The sequence below is a fragment of the Eubalaena glacialis genome, chromosome 13 (genome assembly GCF_028564815.1).
Source record: "Eubalaena glacialis isolate mEubGla1 chromosome 13, mEubGla1.1.hap2.+ XY, whole genome shotgun sequence".
NCBI lineage: Eukaryota > Metazoa > Chordata > Mammalia > Artiodactyla > Balaenidae > Eubalaena > Eubalaena glacialis.
Window position 1 is genome coordinate 8,800,464 of NC_083728.1, and position 19,529 is coordinate 8,819,992.

Below are 19,529 nucleotides of genomic sequence, written 5' to 3' on the forward strand. Positions count from 1 at the left end.
CTTCCTTAGCTCTCAATTCCCCATCTGTGAGTGACTCAGTATCAGTCCCTTAAACTCCTCTCAGCACAGGTCAGCCAGAGTTGGTTGCCTTTGCAAGAGAAAATACAACCCCACTGTCTGCACATGTACTGGAAGAATTAGAACCTTGGGTTCCACACCTTCATCCAACAGCTGGAGAAAATGAAGTTAAGAGGAGACTTTTCAGTTTGGGGTCAAGGAGGCCTTGTGGCCTGATGATTAAGAGCACGAGTTCTTGAGTCATCTGGTCTGGACATAAAGCCTGCCTCTGCCATTTTGTAGTTATTGATTGATATGGGACACATTAACTTCCAAGTTTCAGGTCATCATCTCTGAATATAGGATAATCATAGTACCTAGCTCCCAGGGCTGGGAACACTATGAAGTGCATAATAACCTTTGGCTGTTATTTTAGTGATTATTCTTCTAGATTTCTTCTGAGAAGTCATGCAAAACAGGAATGTAAATTGCAAAAAAGATGCTGAGCAGGAAGGCACTAAAGAAAGCCTTTCTCCAAAGGGGATGTTTATTTCAGAGGCACACAGGGGGAAGCTCAACCAGCTGTTTTCCAGGAAATCATCCACTTAACCCAGGGTGAGCTCTAAATTTTAATGACCAGCCAGTGTCAAAGGACTGGAAAAAGAAGAAAACAAACAAGGATGATGTAAAAATCCAGCCACACACTGTATAAACTCTGAGGTCTCCAATATTTAATCGGATTCCTGAGTTTGGAGGTGGTTCCCACCTCCATCAGGAAAAGAATCACAACCATCACTAATATTGGCAGCTAAAAAATGAACTTAATAGTAAATATCAGAAACCAAATACCAAGGCTCACTAGGATCTTGGAAACAGTAAGATGTAATTGATTAATCCATACCCATTGGATTAAAAGTCTGGGGGTGGGGGGGGGGGCTTTGTACTGGAATTTTCTTCTGCCACAAATGCTCTCCCCAGTCCCCCACTTCCCTGTACACCCAAACTTTCTCATCTCAGCTCAAATGTCACCTCCTCTGAGGAAGCCTTCCCAGTTCTCTCTAATGGAGCTATGATCTCAGAAGGTCCTCTTTCTTCCCAGCAATACCAAGTTTGTAATGAGATGTTTTTTGCAGTTGTTGGATCAGTTGCTTTCCCCAAGTAGACTGCGAGTTCCAGGTGACCAGAGATCTTGTCTGTTGTATATACTACTGTAGAACAGGTTAGATTGGTTTCAGACCCACAACAGAAACTCTGTATATCTTTGTTGATTTAATGACTTCAGCAATGTTCTATTAATTATCATTCATTCACTCACTATATGAGGACTTAAATCTTTAGCATGTACTTTTCATTCAATTAATAATTAATAACCTGTAAGTGTTTACTATCTGCCAGGCACAAATGTGGGCAATGAGGACACAGCCATGACAAGAGACAAAAATCTCCACCCTCATGGAACTTAGGGGGAAGGGACCATCAATGAATACATAAATATGACATAAGTCTGTGGAGCCTTAAGTGCTTTGGAGAAAAATAAGTAGAGGAGAGAAATAGGGAGGGTCAGGATGGGGGCAATTTTGAAGAGAGATGCTGGAGAAAGCCTCCTTGGGCAGAGACCCCGACAAGTGAGGGAACACAAGTGAGGGGCACCTGGGGGACAATTCCAGAAAGAGCAGCAGGTGCAAAGGTCTGAGGGGGTGTGTCCTTGGTTAGTGTGGCCACAGTGGAGAAAGCAAGGGAAAGAGGGTGGTTGGGTGAGTGAGGCAGTCAGGGGAGCAGATGCGTGGTCACCAAAGGACTTTAGATTTTGCTCTGAGATGGGGAGTCATTGGAAAGACACATCTGGAAAGAGATGTGGGATTTAAAATTATTTTCGATGCAATTCCCTGGTGGTCCAGTGGTTAGGACTCCACTCTCACTGCCAAGGGCCTGGGTTCAATCCTTTGTCAGGGAACTAAAGATTCCACAAGCCGTGCAGAGCGGCTAAAAAAAAAAAAAAATTATTTTCAAATAACCCGACTCTGGAGACTAAATGGAAAGGGGGGGCCCAGGGAGATGTAGGGGGTGGTTAGGCAGCTCCAGGAACCCTTTTTCTTCCTGCACCAGGGCAGGGGCAGCACGTGGTAGATGAGTTGTCAGGCTCTGTGAAGGTAAGGGCACCAGGAAGTGCTGATGGATTGAAGGTGGGATGTGAGGGGAGAAAGGGGTGTCAGGGGTGACTCCAATATTTCTGGCCTGAGTCACTGAATGAACAGAGTTGCCACGAGCAGAGTACTATGAGGAAAGCAGGTTGGAGGGAGGTGGTGGTGGTGGGGAGGGAGAATTCCAGGAGCTGGGTTTCAGGCATGTGATGTTTCAGACTATTTTTATAACATCCAAGGGGAGATACTGACAGGACAGACACAGTCCTTGCCTCTCTGGGAACCTATATCCTAGTGAGGGAGAAATCCCGTCAACACAACTAAGAGACAACCTAACCTGTCATATAGTGCCAGGTGTCGCAACGGTAATGTGATGGGGAGTGGTGACTGTCATAGTTGATTGGGGGCGGCCTCGGTGGGCAGGTGACGGGAGAGCTGAGACCCAGGACAGGGACAGCAAAGCCAAGTCCCGGAGAAAGGAATGAGCTTAGTGAGTTAGAGGAATAGAAGGAAAGCAACTCCAGAAGGCTTACCCACAGCTGGGTCTTAACTTTACATGTGACGGGAAGCTGTTGGGGGACTTTGAGGATGTGGTCACCTGATTTCCATTTTTAAAAAAGGTAACTTTGGAGACTGGATTAGCACGAGAGGGAGCAGGAAACCTGATTAGCAGTCCATTAACCGCTGTCTAGCCAAACAGGATGCTGACTTGGAAGGCCAGTGGAGATGGAGGAAATCAGAGAGATACGGGATCTGCTTTGGAGGTAGAGCCAGCAGGATGAAAGAAGAATCCAGGATGCTGCTGAAGTCTTGGGGTAAGTCGTTGAAGGCTACCATGAGCTAAGTGGGGGCAACACAGCTAGAGGAGGATCCAAGCTCTCTTTGGTCACATCAACTTTGAAATGAATGAGGAAGGAGGTACAGGGAGATCATACTGGCATTTTTTTAATGTTAGTAAAATATACATAATCGCAAATTGGAAATATCCAGCTTGATGAATTTTCCCAAAGTTGTCACATATCCGGGAAATCAGCACCCTGAAAGTCCCCGTGTCCTCTCCTAATCATTCTTCTTTCCCCAAAGTAACCTCTGTCCTAGTCTGACATAGTTTTACCGACATTTTTAAACCTATGATTAAGAGATAATAATCAGAGGTAAGCGTGGGGCATTTGCTTACGTAATTCTCAGAAAAATAACCTCACTTGGTTTTTTAGACTGAGTAAGGCTTTGTTTTCTTTTGTCGTCAGTAATTTTGATGTTTGCTCATGCGTCTTTTTCTCCTTCTTCCCACAGGAGGTGCTCACGTGGAGTGTGAGGTCTCGCCTGACCCCAGGCTGGCAGGTGGCCTTTGTCTCCGCGAGTCAGAAGGGCATCAAACCACGACCTGAGGTTTAACTGCACAGCCCTGGCGGTGAGCAGGTCCTCCTCCCCACCCATCCCCTTCCCCTTCCCCTCTGAGTTTCATTTCACTCGTCCCGTCCCAACAGAAAGCTCTTCATAAGGCATCGCTGTCAGTTTATAGTGCTGGCAGTGTTTTAACACTTTAATGACATGATAGCCAATTTTATTCTGTCCTGGAAATTAATCGCTCTTCTGTTTCTGTTTCTCTCTCCCTCCCTCTCTCTCTCTCTCCTCCTCCTTCCGTCTCACTGTTCCTGCGATTATTTCTTTTGGAAATAATTCCCCTCACACTCTGCCTCCATAAATCTCTGAATCCCGGCAGACGGAACAAGGCTGCTATTACGAGGGAACAGAATCAACAGGGAAGCGGCAAGCGGGAGGCAAGCTTTATGCTCTGTGGTTTCGCCCCAGTAGGAGGACGTGATGACACCTCCAGGACAAAAGGTTCATCTTTTCAACTACTTTGACTTCTCAGGAGCCCCCCAGCCCCATGGTCTTTTTATGAGAGAACTGTTTTCACCTCCTTGGCTCTGCACGTTTTCTACATAATATTAAACAGTAACCTTTGAGTCCCCACATACTGGACTCACAGACCACAGTATCCACACACACACACACACACACACACACACACACGCACGAGACCTGAACTCACAGACCACAGCGCACCGCGCGCGCGCGCACACACACACACACACACACACACACACACACACACACACACACACACAGAGACACCTGAATCTGTACTGGCTGCCCGCTGGCAAGATAAAACAACTTTTAACTGTTAATTTGGCTCTTTTTTTTTTTTTTTTTAACAAACACCTTGAGATATGATTTACATGCCATAAAATTCACCCATTTTTAACCATGTAATTCGATGGTTTTTTACTTTACCGAGTTGTATACTGGTGGTTTCGAAAACGGAGCCCCTGGGTGAACATTTTGACCCCACGTGCTCCCTCCTCACTTTGAAAGGTGACATCTAAGGTGCAGAGAGCAGATTCTGTTTCACCCCCAAAATAGTTGTTTTATTCATTCTGCCATTTACAACTTACTTCCTGTGTTTTGATTCTGAGCTGCTCTGGCCTGCTTCTTAGAAGCCAGGTGGATTCATTTTTTACACTGTCAAGAAGTTTCTCTTGTGTTGTTAGAGGAATTTTCTGTTTGCTTGTTTGTTTTGTTAGTGTTTAGTACGTCTTCAGATCTTTGTTTCATCTGCTGGGCTAATTAGAGAGACTTGAAATGTATCTTTGTGACATGACAGACTATACAGAAATATTTGGTATTTAGAGCTCAGCTCAAACGTTCACAGCATTCTGACTGCTGAGATTGGTTTAAAAAAAAAAAAATGAAGTTACCTAGAAATATAAATAGGGCATGGAGGCCTAGAACTTTTTCCTAATATTACATCTTCATCTATAGTTTGGTTTTGATATCTGAGTCTTTCTCATTTGAAAAACAGAAATGAAAATAATCACTTTAGGAGATTTGCCTGAGGACTGCATGAGCTAATTCACATGAGAACACCTAGAATGCTAACAATTTTTAAAAATTTATAAATGTTCATTGAATACAAATCCTAAAGAACTTCACTAATGGCGTAAGAATCGTGTTTTGGCCACGGTACATTAATAAAAGCATAGCACCTGCTGTTGAAGAGTGTGTACCAGTTTAACCAATTGTTCAACAAACAGGTAATGAGGCTTGCTGTGTGCCAGGCACGGGGGATAGAATGGTGGATAGGCAGGTACAGTTGGATGGAAGAGAGATGTTCAACACATAGTTGAGCAAATAAATATCTAAGTACAAACTGTGCAAGGGTTAAAGAAACCATTCTGCTATGTGTGTATGCATGCGTGTGTGCGCATTTAAAGCAACTTAAGGTATATTTTGCTAGTAAATGTATACCTATAGGCATAGAGAAATTTTCTGGAACAATTCATGAGAAATTGGTTACAAGTGTTTCTTTTTGTAGATAGGGAATGTCTTCTACTTCTTATTCTGTAACTTTTCTATGCAATTTCAAGTTTCTAACTATAAGCATGTACTTTTGTTTTGCTGTTTAAATATCAGTAGGCTTCTCTGATCAGTAGGCTGGGAGTCCATTATTATTTTCTTCATTAGACTTCTATTAAAAAACAACCTGTTATTTAAAATGAATAAATGATTAACTGCTTGCAATATTTAACTTGTCATGCCAAACCAATTAAATATTAAATATTACACTTGAGAAGACAAAGGTCATTTACAAGAGTGCAAGACTTCATCAACCCACACTAAATTGTTACCAGCCTGCTCGTGCCCACAGTTTGCCCGGACAACACTTTCATTCAACAGATATTTACTGAGCGCCTACTGTGTACTAGGTAGGCATTGTTCTGAGCACTACTAGATGAAACAAAGCCATCAGGGCGTCAGGCTAGATTCTAGTTGGAGGAAACAGACAAATAAGTAAACCAAACACGTTATTTATACATAATATGTACTATAAAGAAAAATTAAAGCAGGGCTGGCTGGCAAGTGACGGATAGTGCCCTCTGTTCATCATATAGAATACACTCTGTAGTTGTATCACTATAAAGAAAGATTGGGAGGCCTGTCTGAGAAGGTGCCATTTCAGCCTGGATGAGGGAAGGAAGGAATGAGCCATGCAGATAAATGATTGCCAGAAGGACCAGTAAAGGCTCTGAAATGGGAGAGCTGGAAACCAGTAAATCTTAGCAGTAAGTACATGTACTGACTATTGTACCATTTATTCTGTCCACTAGTCACAGCGTTCAAAACACTTCATAATTTAAAACTTAAAAAAAAATACTAAAAATGAACACTGATAGCTTTATTATTGCATATACAGGACTCAGATTATGTGGTTCTGGGCACTGCTTCTCTTTTTCGATATTTAATAAAAATAGTTGATACGAACTATACATCCTAGTGAAATAGAGATACATCTTTATTAAGACGTGTTTTAAACTTCTTTAACCATATTATCATTACATTTTTATTATTCTAACAGCAACTCATAAAATGTGTATTTTATTACTGTAGTACATGCCCATTTCTAGCCACTGAAAATTAAATTAGCGAATATTAATTACTTCACGGTCATAAGGAAAAGGATCCTGAGATGCGTTGTTTCCCGTCTACTCTGAGATGCTTCCCAGTAGGAGGGGCACAATGATAGGTAAGTGAATCCATGAACTACTTGAAATAACAAGAAAAAAAGCTAACAATAACTAGCCTTAGCTCACCACCTAGCTGTGTACGCTGGGATGCACTTCCTGCTGTGGTCCCCACCTGTAAAATGAAGGGCTGGCTATTAAGTTGTCTGAGTCCTTTGATTCCTTCTCTTGCTCTCTCATATTTTGAGATCTAACTCTATGAATTGATTAAAATAACTGCTTTGTAACCAGTGATTTTCACTGTCGCTGGCCGAACACGAAGTTAATCTTCTCTTCCTCCTTCAAACAGGATTCTGTGTGTGGGTTGCTCTAGAACAGTGGTTCTCAACCTGAGGCGATCCAAACGTTCTCCCCACCCCCCTTCTAGGGGACATGTGGCAGCTACAGGAGCCGAGGTTGCCTGTCATGACCGTGGAGGGGTGCCGCCAGCATCTGGGGTCTAGGCCCATGAAGCTGGCAGACACCCCACAACGCACAGGACAGCCCCCTGCAACGCAGAATGACCCAGTCCAAATGTCAACAGTGCCGAAGATGAGAATCTCGGGTCTAGAGAAACTGGAAAAGATGGAGAAGGGAGAAAATGAATGGAGGGCACTGCCTACTTTTGTCCATCTGGTATTTCCCACCTACGAAACAACATAGCAACTTTTGTCTTTTTTGATGCTGATTCTCCTCTATTGATTACGCTTTATTATTCCTGAAGACTTGGGTGTGTGACTTAAATAACCCCACGTTAGACACAAGCACAATGGAATAAATGAAAACTGGAGGGCAAATTCTAACATGTACCGTAACTATAAGAACATTCTTTCTAAGGCTTGAAAAAGTCTTCAGATCCTTGGTTTAATTTAATCGACAATGCGTTCATCTGCATATGGCATTCAGCAGCAAAATAAACTTTTTTTCCTGTGTCTTTTGTTTCCAAATCAATGGGGAACAAAGGATATCCCGGTTCCATTCAGGCAGTTTCAATGATTCTCAAACGTGGGAGTAATAGTCGAGCCATTTAAAATACAGTGATGAGAAAGCATACTTAGTAACCTTGTAAACATGCTATGAAAGTAGGGAAGGGAACCTTTAAGAAGAATATCCGAGTGTCCTTTCTATATAATAGCCCTTTGTACTATGAAATGTTCAGAGGTCCATAAAATGGAATTGAACAGAACAGACTAGAAGAATGCAATTTCCAAGTTTTCTAGTAATGGGCTGTTAAAACATTATTTTTGTTTCTTAACACTCAGAAAATTAAGTTTCCTCACCCCAGGATCCGCCCTACTCACAGAAAGGACTTTGGACCCATATTTAACCAACCGTCAGAAGGGATTCAAAAGGAGGCTAATTGAACACTGAGATTTTTGAAGCTCTCAAACGATGACCCAAGTGTTTTCTTGAAAACAGCAGCAGCTTGGCAGGAAGCAGGAATTAGACAAGAGAATTGATGGAAACCTGCCCTCCAAATGGGAAGAAAAACTTCCAATGACAAACTGTGAGGTTTGAAATCACTGCGTGTTATACTATTCATTATTCAAATGGCCACCAGCCTTATTACCTGGCATTTTCTCCTGCTTCTGAGCTGCCCCAAGAAACGCACTTTAGTAAGGATGATCCCCCCTTTCTAAGGAAAGGGAAACCCTCTTTGTCTCCCCATTCTGCCCCCCCCCTTCTATCTGCATTCTCTCTCTCTGTTCTAGCTGCATGTTTTGCAATCCCCTCCAGTGTTCCAAAGGCCAATGAAATCAGTCTCCCATAAGGGTACTCAGCCAAGTACATTCACTGCTCAACTGTATTTTTCTCTTTCTTAGCCCTTTCACCCACTGATTTCAAATTTCTCTTTAATAAATAGGCCAGCCATGGCAGACCTCAACCGAGTAAGTTACGAAAAGGCAAGCTAGGAAACCACACAGGTAAGATTTCTCAAAGAGGAGAGCAGCCTGATGTTTTTCATCTAAATCCTTCGGCCTCACTCCAGCCTACAAAGACAAGTGGCAGGAAACTAACAGCAATAATCAAAATGAGCTCAGCTGGCCTCAAATTGCTTTTAAAAAGTGTGTGTGTGGAGGGGAAGGAATACAGGCACTCTGCCCAGGAGAACCTAGAGAGAAAGAAATCTTCTCTCCTAAAAATCCCTGAAGTTTGCTGCCAGTGATTCAGTACATACCTGACCAAAAAAAGAATATTTCCTACCTAACTGGTTTGGCTGTTTCCCGGCTACTACCTAGAGAAGTAAACAGAACCTTATCATCTCAGTTACATCTGATTTGGACATTTTTTTTTCACGTAAATATTTGTAATTTCAATGCAGTTCCATTGCTGCCACTGCTGTCTTTGAATTGGATTGATTGACAGTACTGTCTTGGATGAAGCCGACTCCATAGCAACAAGCCAGGGAAGCCTGCACCTTCCTCCCAGCTGGCCTCTCTGTGGCCACTGGGAGGGATGGGGGAGTATTTGGTGACCGGGGACTTCGCAGTTATCTTAGATCGTAGCTGAATGGAGAAACGTTCTTCCTTTGCCCTCTGGGCCCCTCAGTCGGTCAGGATTTCTGCTGACCGCTCTGCACTTCTCAATGAATCCAGCACTCTGGGCATTTTTCTCTCTTTATTCAGGAAGTGGCGAGCTGAGCCCTGAGATTCTTTCTGCTCCGATGATATAAACAAATTGCAGAGGAAGTCAAGTCAAACTTTCCCTTGCTGCTTTTGTTCTCCCAACTAGCAATTCAGAAAACAGAGCCAACTTTTTTTTTTTGGATGCCTTCTAAGGATTGCTCTTAACTGCAAAGGCAGAAACCCTCCTTTTTTTTTTTTTTTAAACAAAGATACTCAACTTATTTTTTCAAAAAAGAAATGCCCTAGAAGGTTTTTTTTTTTTTTTTTTAAAGGCCGTTTCTGAGACTTCTCAAACCAAATTGCTCCCCTGACGTTGCATACTTACCTAATGGTTGTTCTGCCCCTCAAATTTCAACCAAAAGAGCAATAATGAGCTTTGTGAGGACAATGGCTAAACCTGACTGGAGGCTCCTGGGGCCCTAATTCACAACCAAGGAGAGCTAGCAGTCATGATTCAATAAGGGTGCTAGTACAAGGCACACACCAGACAGAAAGGAGACATCTGTATAATCTACAGATACTGCTTGAAAAATCACACATAATTAAGCCCTTCTCACAGTGGAAGCTACTTGAAGCTTTATCACCAGCTTGTAAGATGTCATCCCTGGGCTTCACTGATGGCTCTGAGTGAACATTTCCAAACCAGAGGCATCTGACAATCCGGGTGACATGTTTACCATGCCTATCTTAGTCATCTCATAAAGAAGCTCTGCACTACATAACTGAAGGAAAACAGAATGGTGGGGAGGTATACAAATATTTGCAGGGTGGCCCTGAGGTGGCTTTCCACACTGGGTGTTCTGTTCCGTTAATCCTGGTGCAAGAAATAAGATGCGACAGTCACATGGATATCTATATGCCACGCTTGCTTGTCCTCAACTGGCCCTCCCTGTACACACGTGGGTAGTCAACTTTCAAAACAGCCTGATTTTCTAGTGAAGCATGTTAGAGCTCAAATACAGGCTCAAACTACTTACTGCATCTCTGTGTTCCCTTCTTTACTATAGGAATATGTTCTAATATGGCAGTGCTGTTACATGGGTTAAAAATAATAATATATAGAGATATCTCACCCCAATGTGTGGCATTTGTTAGTCTCTCAAAGGTAGTTATTAATAAAATTCATAACACTGAGTTCCCCGGGTCAGGAAAAACTAGCATTGGTAGAATCTGAACATCGTAATATTTGCAAGGTTATTTCTATGTCAGAACATGTTTGTTCAATCATGATCGTCCCTGCCCTCCTTATCTACAAACATATATATACTGGAGATATTTATAGACTACTAGGTATATAAAATCATTTATGCAAGTTGTAATTGTGCAATTACTGAATAAACAGTAGATGAAAGGAAAATGTGAGGTTCTGAAAGCTGGCTTTAATTCGAGGCTTTTTTTTTTTTTTTTGGCTGCGTTGGGTCTTCGTTGCTGCGTGCGGGCTTTCTCTAGTTGCAGCCAGCGGGGGCTACTCTTCGTTGCGGTGCGTGGGCTTCTCTTTGCGGTGGCTTCTCTTGTTGCGGAGCAGGGGCTCTAGGCATGCGGGCTCAGTAGTTGTGGCTCCCGGGCTCTAGAGCACAGGCTCAGTAGTTGTGGCACACGGGCTTAGTTGCTCCACAGCATGTGGGATCTTCCCGGACCAGGGCTTGAACCCGTGTCCTCTGCATTGGCAGGTGGATTCCTAACCACTGTGCCACCAGGGAAGCCCTAATTCATGTTTTATCTTATATTCATTGAACTGTTTATTTACTTGTTTACACTCTCCTCTCTGTTGTTTATCTTCCAGGCACACATTTCCCTTGGGCAACATCAGATGAGAAAGCGATGCTTTTCCATTGCAGGCGAAACAGAGAAACAGGAAACCCAGAGGCAACGACTTGCTTGGAGGCCTCCAAGGTATGCACAGCAGTGTTAGAAGTTGTGTGCACCTCCACACCCCATAACTACTTTTAAAGCTTTGATGTAGAAACGTGCAATACCTACAATGCTCCTGAATTTCTGTATAGCAAATAGAGCTATCATGCACTGATGCAATTGCCATACATTTATAGAATTCAACAACTGCGTTCAACAAACTATGTCAAATACCTACCAAGTGCTGGGCACTTGGATACAAAAAGGAGTAGTCATCAGTGCTGGCTGGCCCCAAATGAAGACTAGACACACACTTAAAGGACCAGAAAAGCAGGGACACCATTACAACCCCTCTTGCCCACCAAAGGAGACAACCAGAAAATTCAGAAAAGCTATTTTTGACATGTACATGTTTTTGTCTCTTTGAAAAATATAACTTTTCATTTTAGTTTGATTTTTAACTTTTATTTGGTTATGGGTCTTGGGATAGTGTGTATTATTGTTCAGGAAATACACCTCTCCCATGCCTGCTTTGGATGGAATATACTTCCCTGACCCACTGATTTGGACTCAGTCATGTGACTTTGTTGGTAATAGGCTGTTAGCAAGCAGGATGCAAGCAAAGCCTTAGAACGTGTTTACACCGCGGGTCTCGCTCTTTTTTTTGCATGTCCAACAGTGCCGTGAGAAGAACATGCCTGTTCATTCAAGGAGGATGAGAGACACCTAGAGCAGACCTTGATGCAACCCACACCTTGAAGCCCAGCCCAGACAGTCTAGATCATCTGAAAACCAGCCAACTTGAAGATGCTTTTGTGAGATTAATTGTTGTTTTAAGCCACTGAGCTTTGGGTGATTTGTTACATGACATTAGCATGGCAATAGCTGACTGATGTAGGCCTCATAATACTTACAGGTCTTAATCTGTCCGTGGGCATACCATGACAGATACTAAATTACCACCCCCCCAAAAAAAAGTAATTTAAAAAAATGCTTCAAACACTTGCCTTACTGATTTGTTATGTAAATCAAGGTCAGTTATGGTCTTTCATGGACTAAATGAAACTTGAGGTCCATAATGTTTAAATGAAACAGCATATGGTTAAAAAATAAGAGGTATGAGGCACTAGATAAAGCCTTCATTTCCACAAACGCTTCATTCCAAAAACTTTGTTCACTCAAAGAGATACTGGTTGTACTCTTGTGTTCAACCCTGAAGATACAGTACTAAGTATTAATAGCTAACCCTTATCAATTGCTTACCAGGTACTGGGTTTTGTTTTTTGTTTTTTTAACTAGTATTTTTTTTTTTTGAAGTATAATTGATTTACAATGTTGTGTTAGTTTCAGGTGTACAACAAAGTGATTCAGAGATATATATACATACACACACACACATATATTTCTTTTTCAGATTCTTTTCCATTATAGGTTATTACAAGATGTTGAATATAGTTCCCTGTGCTATACAGTAGGTCCTTGTTGTTTATTTTATATATAGTAGTGCGTATCTGTTAATCCCAAACTCCTAATTTATCCTTCTTCCCCTCCCTTTCCCCTTTGGCAACCATAAGATTGTTTTTTTATGTCTGTGAGTCTATTTCTGTTTCGTAAATAAGTTCATTTATATTATTTTTTTTAGATTTCACATATACGTGATATCATATGGTATTTGTCTTTCTCTGACTTACTTCACATAGTATGATAATCTCTAAGTCCACCACATTGCTGCAAATGGCATTATTTCATTCTTTTTGATAGCTGAATAATAGTCCATTGTGTGTGTGTGTGTATATATACATATATATATATATATATATATATATATGCCACATCTTCTTTATCTATCCATTCATCTGTCAATGGACACTGTGGTTGCTTCCATGTCTTTGCTATTGCAAATAGTACTGCTATGAACGCTGGGGTGCATTATCTTTTTGAATTAGAGTTTTCATCTTTTTCTGATATATGCCCAGGAGTGAGACTGCTGGATCATATAGTAACTCTACTTTTAGTTTTTTTAAGGAACCTCCAAACTCTTTTCCACAGTGGCTGCACCAATTTACATTCTTACCAACAGTGTAGGAGGGTTCCCTTTTCTCCACACCCTCTCTGGCATTTATTATTTGTAGACTTTTTGATGTGGCCATACTGACCGTGTGAGGTGATACCTCACTGTGGCTTTGATTTGCATTTCTTTAATAATTAGCAATGTTAAGCACCTTTTCATGTGCCTGTTGGCCATATGTATGTCTTCTTTGGAGAAATGTCTATTTAAGTCTTCTGCCCATTTTTTGATTGGGTTGTTTGTTTTGATATTGAGTTGTATGAGCTGTTTGTATATTTTGGAAATTAAGCCCTTGTCGGTCGCATTGTTGGCGAATATATTCTCCCAGCCCGTAGGTTGTCTTTTCGTTTTGTTTATGGTTTCCTTTGCTGCTTCCTTCTTAATGCTTTATCTACAACTTATTTAATCCTCAAAACTTAATGTAGTACTTACTATGTTTACTACGTAGTTACTATGATTACCCCTATGTTGCAGATGAGAAAATGGAAGAAGCAAGAATATAAGTGACTTACCCAAGCTTCCACAACTTGTAAGTGACAAAGCTGGGATTCAAACCTAGGCTGTCTGGTTTCAGAGCTCACACTCTTACCCACCCTGGGAAGACAGACATGTTGACAGGGAATTTGCAGAGTAAAAGGGGCAGCAACCTTAATGAACAAGACAAGTCAATAATTACAAACCATGGGCAGGACTATGATTGAAAAGAACAGGAAACAAGGGTTAAGAATAATAGAAACTGGGCTTCCCTGCTGGCACAGTGGTTAAGAATCCGCCTGCCAATGCAGAAGCCACCGGTTCAAGCCCTGGTCCGGGAAGATCCCACATGCCACGGAGCAACTAAGCCCGTGCGCCACAACTACTGAGCCTGTGTTCTAGAGCCTGCGTTCTAGAGCCTGCGAGCCACAATTACAGAGCCCGCGAGCCACAACTACTGAGGCCCACGCGCCTAGAGCCCGTGCTCCGCAATGAGAGAAGCCACCGCAATGAGAAGCTGGCGTACTGCAACAAAGAATAGCCCCCGTTCGCCACAACTAGAGAAAGCCTGCGTGCAGCAACAAAGACCCAACACAACCAAAAATTAAATAAATAAATAAATAAATAAAATAAAATAATAGAAACTGTTTTAGACAGGTAGCCAGAGAAGTCTTCTCTAGGTAGGGGAAATTGCTTGAAGGATGAATATGATCAGACCAAAAATGGCTGAGAGAAGATTGTTCTCCAGAGAGAAGAGCGGAGGGGTTAGTCTCGAGTCAGTACACAGTTTGGTATATTTTAGGGACTGAAAAATGGCCATTGCTTCAGGAGGCCAAGAAGGTGAGTGTGCCTCTTGCTCATTTCCATAGGACAGGGGTTGGTCAACAGATTTTTTGTAAAGCACCAAATACTAAATACTTTAAGCTTTGTCGGCTCTGTGGGCTCCATCTCAATTACTCACCTCTGACGCTGCAGCATGAAAGCAGCTGTACACGGTAAGTAAATGGCTGAGCATGTCTAAGTTCCAACAAAACTGTATATATGGACTCTGAAATTTAAATTTCAGTGTGACAGTTCCATAAATAGCAAGTATGTGTGTGAAGACACATAGGATAGTCAAATTTGGTGCATTTCCCATATATCAGGTAACTTATATTTGATACACCTTGACCTTGGAACTCTGGTGAGTTCCCTGTCAAAGTATAAGTGATACCAGTAAAAGAGATAATTTTGAATAAAACTAATAACTAGGCTATTGGTTTTTTAAAATCATTCCATTAATCACGATTCTCCAGAAAAATAGAATCAACAGGATATGTATGTATAGGAAGAGATTTATTATTAGGAAATTGACTCACGCCATTATGGAGGCTGAAAAGTTGCACAATTTTCTGTCTATAATCTGGCAGCCCAGGAGACCCAGTGGTGTAGTTCCAGTCTGAGTCCAAAGGCCTAAGCAACAGGAGTACTTAGGGCAAGAAAATCAATGTCCCCGCTCAAGCGGTGAGTCAGGAAGGGCTGAATTCTTCCTTCCTCTGCCTTTTTGTTCTATTCAGGCTCTCAATGGACTGGATGATGCCCACCCACACTGGAGAGGGCGCACTGCTTTACTGAGTCCACTGATTCAAATGTTAATTTCATCTGGAAACACCTTCACAGCCATTCCCAGAAATAACATTTAACCAACATCTGGGCAACCCATGATCCAGTCAAGTTGACACACAAAATTAACCATTACAATCTGCTAAAGAGGAGCAAATGATAATGATCACCCAGGAAGAAGAAATATTGGCATTGACAAAGATAACATAAAAGAAATGCTCCATCTTTACAAAAAGGAAAGCAACAAACTAGTTAATGGGTGTCATCATTCAAAGAGTATTTGAGATTCATAACTGCCCTAGAAAACTCAAACTGCCTAAAATCTTACAGGTCATATTATAAAAAACTGGACAGATGTTTTCCCAAATCTGACACAACAATCCTAAAAATTTACATCACCTAACCAATAATGTGTTGCAAAGCCAAAAGAAACTTTTCTAAATTGACAGTAACAAATTTTGATCAATCCTGATGGTGGAAACATTAAATCTTCTTTCTAGTAGTCTCTCTATAAAGAAAATGATAATCCAAGATCACTGTCATATTAACAGGTAATCCAAGAGTGTGTAGCCAAAATATACAGGAAACGCACATTACAGGAAAAGTCAGGTAGTTAATAAAAAATAATACGAGGGACTTACCTGGTGGCACGGTGGTTAAGAATCCGCCTGCCAGGACACGGGTTCGAGCCCTGGTCTGGGAAGATCCCACATGCCGTGGAGCAACTGGGCCCGTGAGCCACAACTACTGAGCCTGCGCGTCTGGAGCCTGTGCTCCGCAACAAGAGAGGCCGCGATAGAGGCCCGCGCACCGCGATGAAGAGTGGCCCCCGCTCGCCGCAACTAGAGAAAGCCCTCGCACAGAAACGAAGACCCAACACAGCTAAAAAAAAATAAATAAATTAAAAAAAAAAAAAAAGAATCCGCCTGCCAATACAGGGGACACGGGTTCAAGACCTGGTCTGGGAAGATTCCACATGCCGCAGAGCAACTAAGCCCGTGCACCACAACTCCTGAGCCTGCGCTCTAGAGCCCACGAGCCACAACTACTGACCCCACGTGCCACAACTACTGAAGCCCGCGTGCCTAAAGCCCGTGCTCCACAACGAGAAGCCACCACAGTGAGAAGCACATGCACCACAACAAAGAGTAGCTCCCGCTCGCTGCAACTAGAGAAAGCCCGTGTGCAGCAACGAAGACCCAACGCAGCCAAAAATAAATAAATAAAAATAAATTTATTTTAAAAATAATAATAATAGGAAAAGTCAGGTAGTTAATAAAAAATAAAGATGTTATTTGGAGGATTTTGTGACGTCAGTGATATTTTCAGCTTTAAAAATTGGGTAATTTGTAGTATATTCTTTTATTCTAAATAAATACTAACTTTTATAACTTTTTTCATAACTTTTCTACATCCTTTCTCTTAAAGCCCCCAAATTTTATAACCTTCAAGGCCTACCAACCTGGAACCAGCTCTGATTAAGCATCTATTATAGGAGCCAGGCATATCTAGATGCTAGAAATACAACACTGAATGGAATAGACACTGGTGGTTTTAAAATGTCTACAAGAATCTGAAAAAGAATATATATATGTCTAACTGAATCACTTTGCTCTACACCTGAAACACTGTAAATCAACTGTACTTCAATAAAAAAAATTTTTAAAGTGTAAACACATTGGGGGAAAATATTCTGTGACACTCCCCCTTCAAAAGGCAGAAGCCTCTCCCTTTGAGCTCAGGCTGGACCTCATGACTTGTTTCTAAGGAGTAGAATATTGTGCAGATGACACTGAGCAACATCCAAGACTAGTCAGAAAACACACTGCGGTTTCCTCCTTGCTCTTTCCCTCTGGAAGGCAACGGCCATGTCCTGAGAACATTCAAGCAGCATTATGGAAAAGTCCACATGGGGAGGAACTGAGGCCTCCAGCCAGCAGCCCTGTGAGCTCCATCTGAGCAGCAGATCCTCCAACTCCAGTCAAGCCTTTAGATGCTGGCGGCCTCGACCAACATCCTGACGATATCGTGACTACTTACAAGAAACCTTGAGCCAGAGCCACCTGTCCAGACTGCTCTCAGTGATTCCTAACCTCAGAAACGGTGTGAGATAAGAAATGTTTGTTATTTTCAGCTGCTGAGTTTTGGGGTAGTTTGTTACACAGCAAGAGATAAATAATACACCACCAAAAGTCCTGTTTTCATGATTCTTACATTCTGATGTTTGTTTAGGGGCAATGAATAAATGTTTTTTGAGGAAATGATGAATGACAGTAAATCAAATAAATGTATCAGATTACTACCCATTCATTCATTTATCGAATATTTACTGAGAAGCACCATATGGTTATCTGTGTTCTAGGCATCAAGCTAGAATAATAAACGAGAAAGACAGAAAACCCTCCCTGCATGGAGCTTCCAGTCTGGTAGAAAACCAGGTTTTTGCCCTGTCTCTGATGTGAAGCTCCCTCAATGCAGGACACTGGAATGAAGCCTCCATTTCCCTGTTCCAGTTACATGCATTATCTGACATAATCCCCACTACAGCCCCCTCTCCCTCACCCACCTCCATTCTGGAGCCTTCCCTGGTCTCCCTTGCAACTTGGCCATGTGACACAGTTCAGGCCGGTGAAGGAGATCGCTGGGAGTTTTCTGGGCAGCTTTGTTGTCTCAAAAAGGAAAAGATGTCCTTGGTTCTACTTGCCTTCCTTTTCCCTGACCTGCGAGTAAAGCGGTTAGGCATCCTGCAAGCGTAAAGAAGAGAGAATCGCAAAGCTCTGACATTCTGGAGCCACTGAAACATAACTTCCTGCCTCTGGACTTCCTTTTAAGTGAGGGGAAAAACAACCTAAGTCTCTGTAGGCTTTTTGTTATGGTGGTTGCTACTTACAGCTGAAAGCATTCCCAACTGATTTAATGAAACTGAAGCAGAGAACGTTTAGATAGCCAAGGTCACAAAGCCAGTGGATGGAGCGATCAGAAAGCAAAACCAGATCTGATTGACCTTAAAATCCATACCCTTAATCACGATGTTATACTGTCATTATGGTTCCCTCAAGTAAGCAAAAACGCTAGAGCAAATGTATGTGCTCCAAATAGAGTAACAAGACTATTTAATGTTGTCTCAAACTGCAGGACACTAAATCTACATGCCGATTTTAACACTTAATTGCAAATTTCTCGGAGGTCATGGAAAGTGCTAAGGAATTCCTTAATATTGATGATGATGTTGAAAATATGCTAACCATGTATATATCTTTTAGAAGAGTTAATAAAGATAGATCCTATTCCTTGAGGGTCCCTTCAGCAAAATATTTCTAGGGCACCTACAATGTGCCTCCTAATTTACTCCCATGATCTGCTTCTCTGTCAGACAAGTTGAGCCCGTGCTCTCCTTTTAGAGATGAGAAAATTGCAGCTCAGAGAGGTGATAGGAGCAGGGTTAAACTCACTTCTGCCATAGCCCAGAGCCTGCATCATTGCAAGTTAGGGGGAGAGTAGTAAAATGTATCCTGTATGTGATAGTAGAATAAATGATATTGGATATGGCAGCAACTCTGAGAGTTTATACATGAATGAATAAAATTTGGGAAATACTCTAGTGGTAGATATTGAAGTGAAATAAAACATGGGTCAATTCCTGCTCTAGCCCCATCTAGCTGTGACATTACGTAAATCTCCCACTCTCTCTAAGCCTCAGTTTCTTCCTCTGTAAAATGGAGAGAATATTAATACAACCTCACAGAATTGTTCTGAGGACTCAATGGGGCAAAGCTGCTGGGCTCCAGGCAGGCTGTCCAGCTAGCCCTTGACGAATATTAGTGGTGATCATTATTTTCATTACTGTCCCATACTTCTTCCCTATATGCAAAGGAGACAGTTCTGATCCTCGTATTTCTCAACAATTATGAGCGCTCTCAGTACTAGAAGGAATATGTAGTAATCTGAGAGCAAACGATCTCTGCAAAAGCCATGTCCTGAATTTTGCTAACAACGTTTTCCATGCCCATGGCATAGAACAAAGTGAAGACAGAACATGGTGAGGGTGCCTGGTGGGGAAAACAGAGGGTTTTGCTGCCCTGACTTGGAGATTCTTTTTCTACCTCCGCCCTGTCCCCCTGCCACCGCTTCCCTTCTTGTCCACATTGATCTAGTTCTCCCTCCACAATCTTGTCCTGCAATTACATCAGCACTTGTTTTCATT

The 19,529-nt window shown here is 42.0% G+C and overlaps 1 long non-coding RNA gene across 6 annotated transcripts; it reads left to right on the plus strand.

Moving 5' to 3' along the window:
• The first annotated feature begins 2,299 nt into the window (after positions 1-2,299).
• LOC133103216 (uncharacterized) lies at positions 2,300-17,589 on the plus strand. Of its 6 annotated transcripts, none has more exons than XR_009703221.1 (12): positions 2,300-2,503; positions 2,839-2,953; positions 3,432-3,549; positions 3,862-3,983; positions 6,591-6,726; positions 7,014-7,339; positions 7,989-8,215; positions 8,568-8,628; positions 11,114-11,223; positions 11,861-11,996; positions 13,724-13,778; positions 16,754-17,589. It is a non-coding gene; the product is annotated as an uncharacterized LOC133103216 (long non-coding RNA). The 6 variants fall into 6 exon arrangements; XR_009703223.1 differs by lacking the exon at positions 2,300-2,503 and adding an exon at positions 6,095-6,265 and having other exon boundaries at positions 2,612-2,953; XR_009703220.1 differs by lacking the exon at positions 2,300-2,503 and having other exon boundaries at positions 2,612-2,953; positions 7,966-8,215.
• The last annotated feature ends 1,940 nt before the right edge of the window (positions 17,590-19,529 follow it).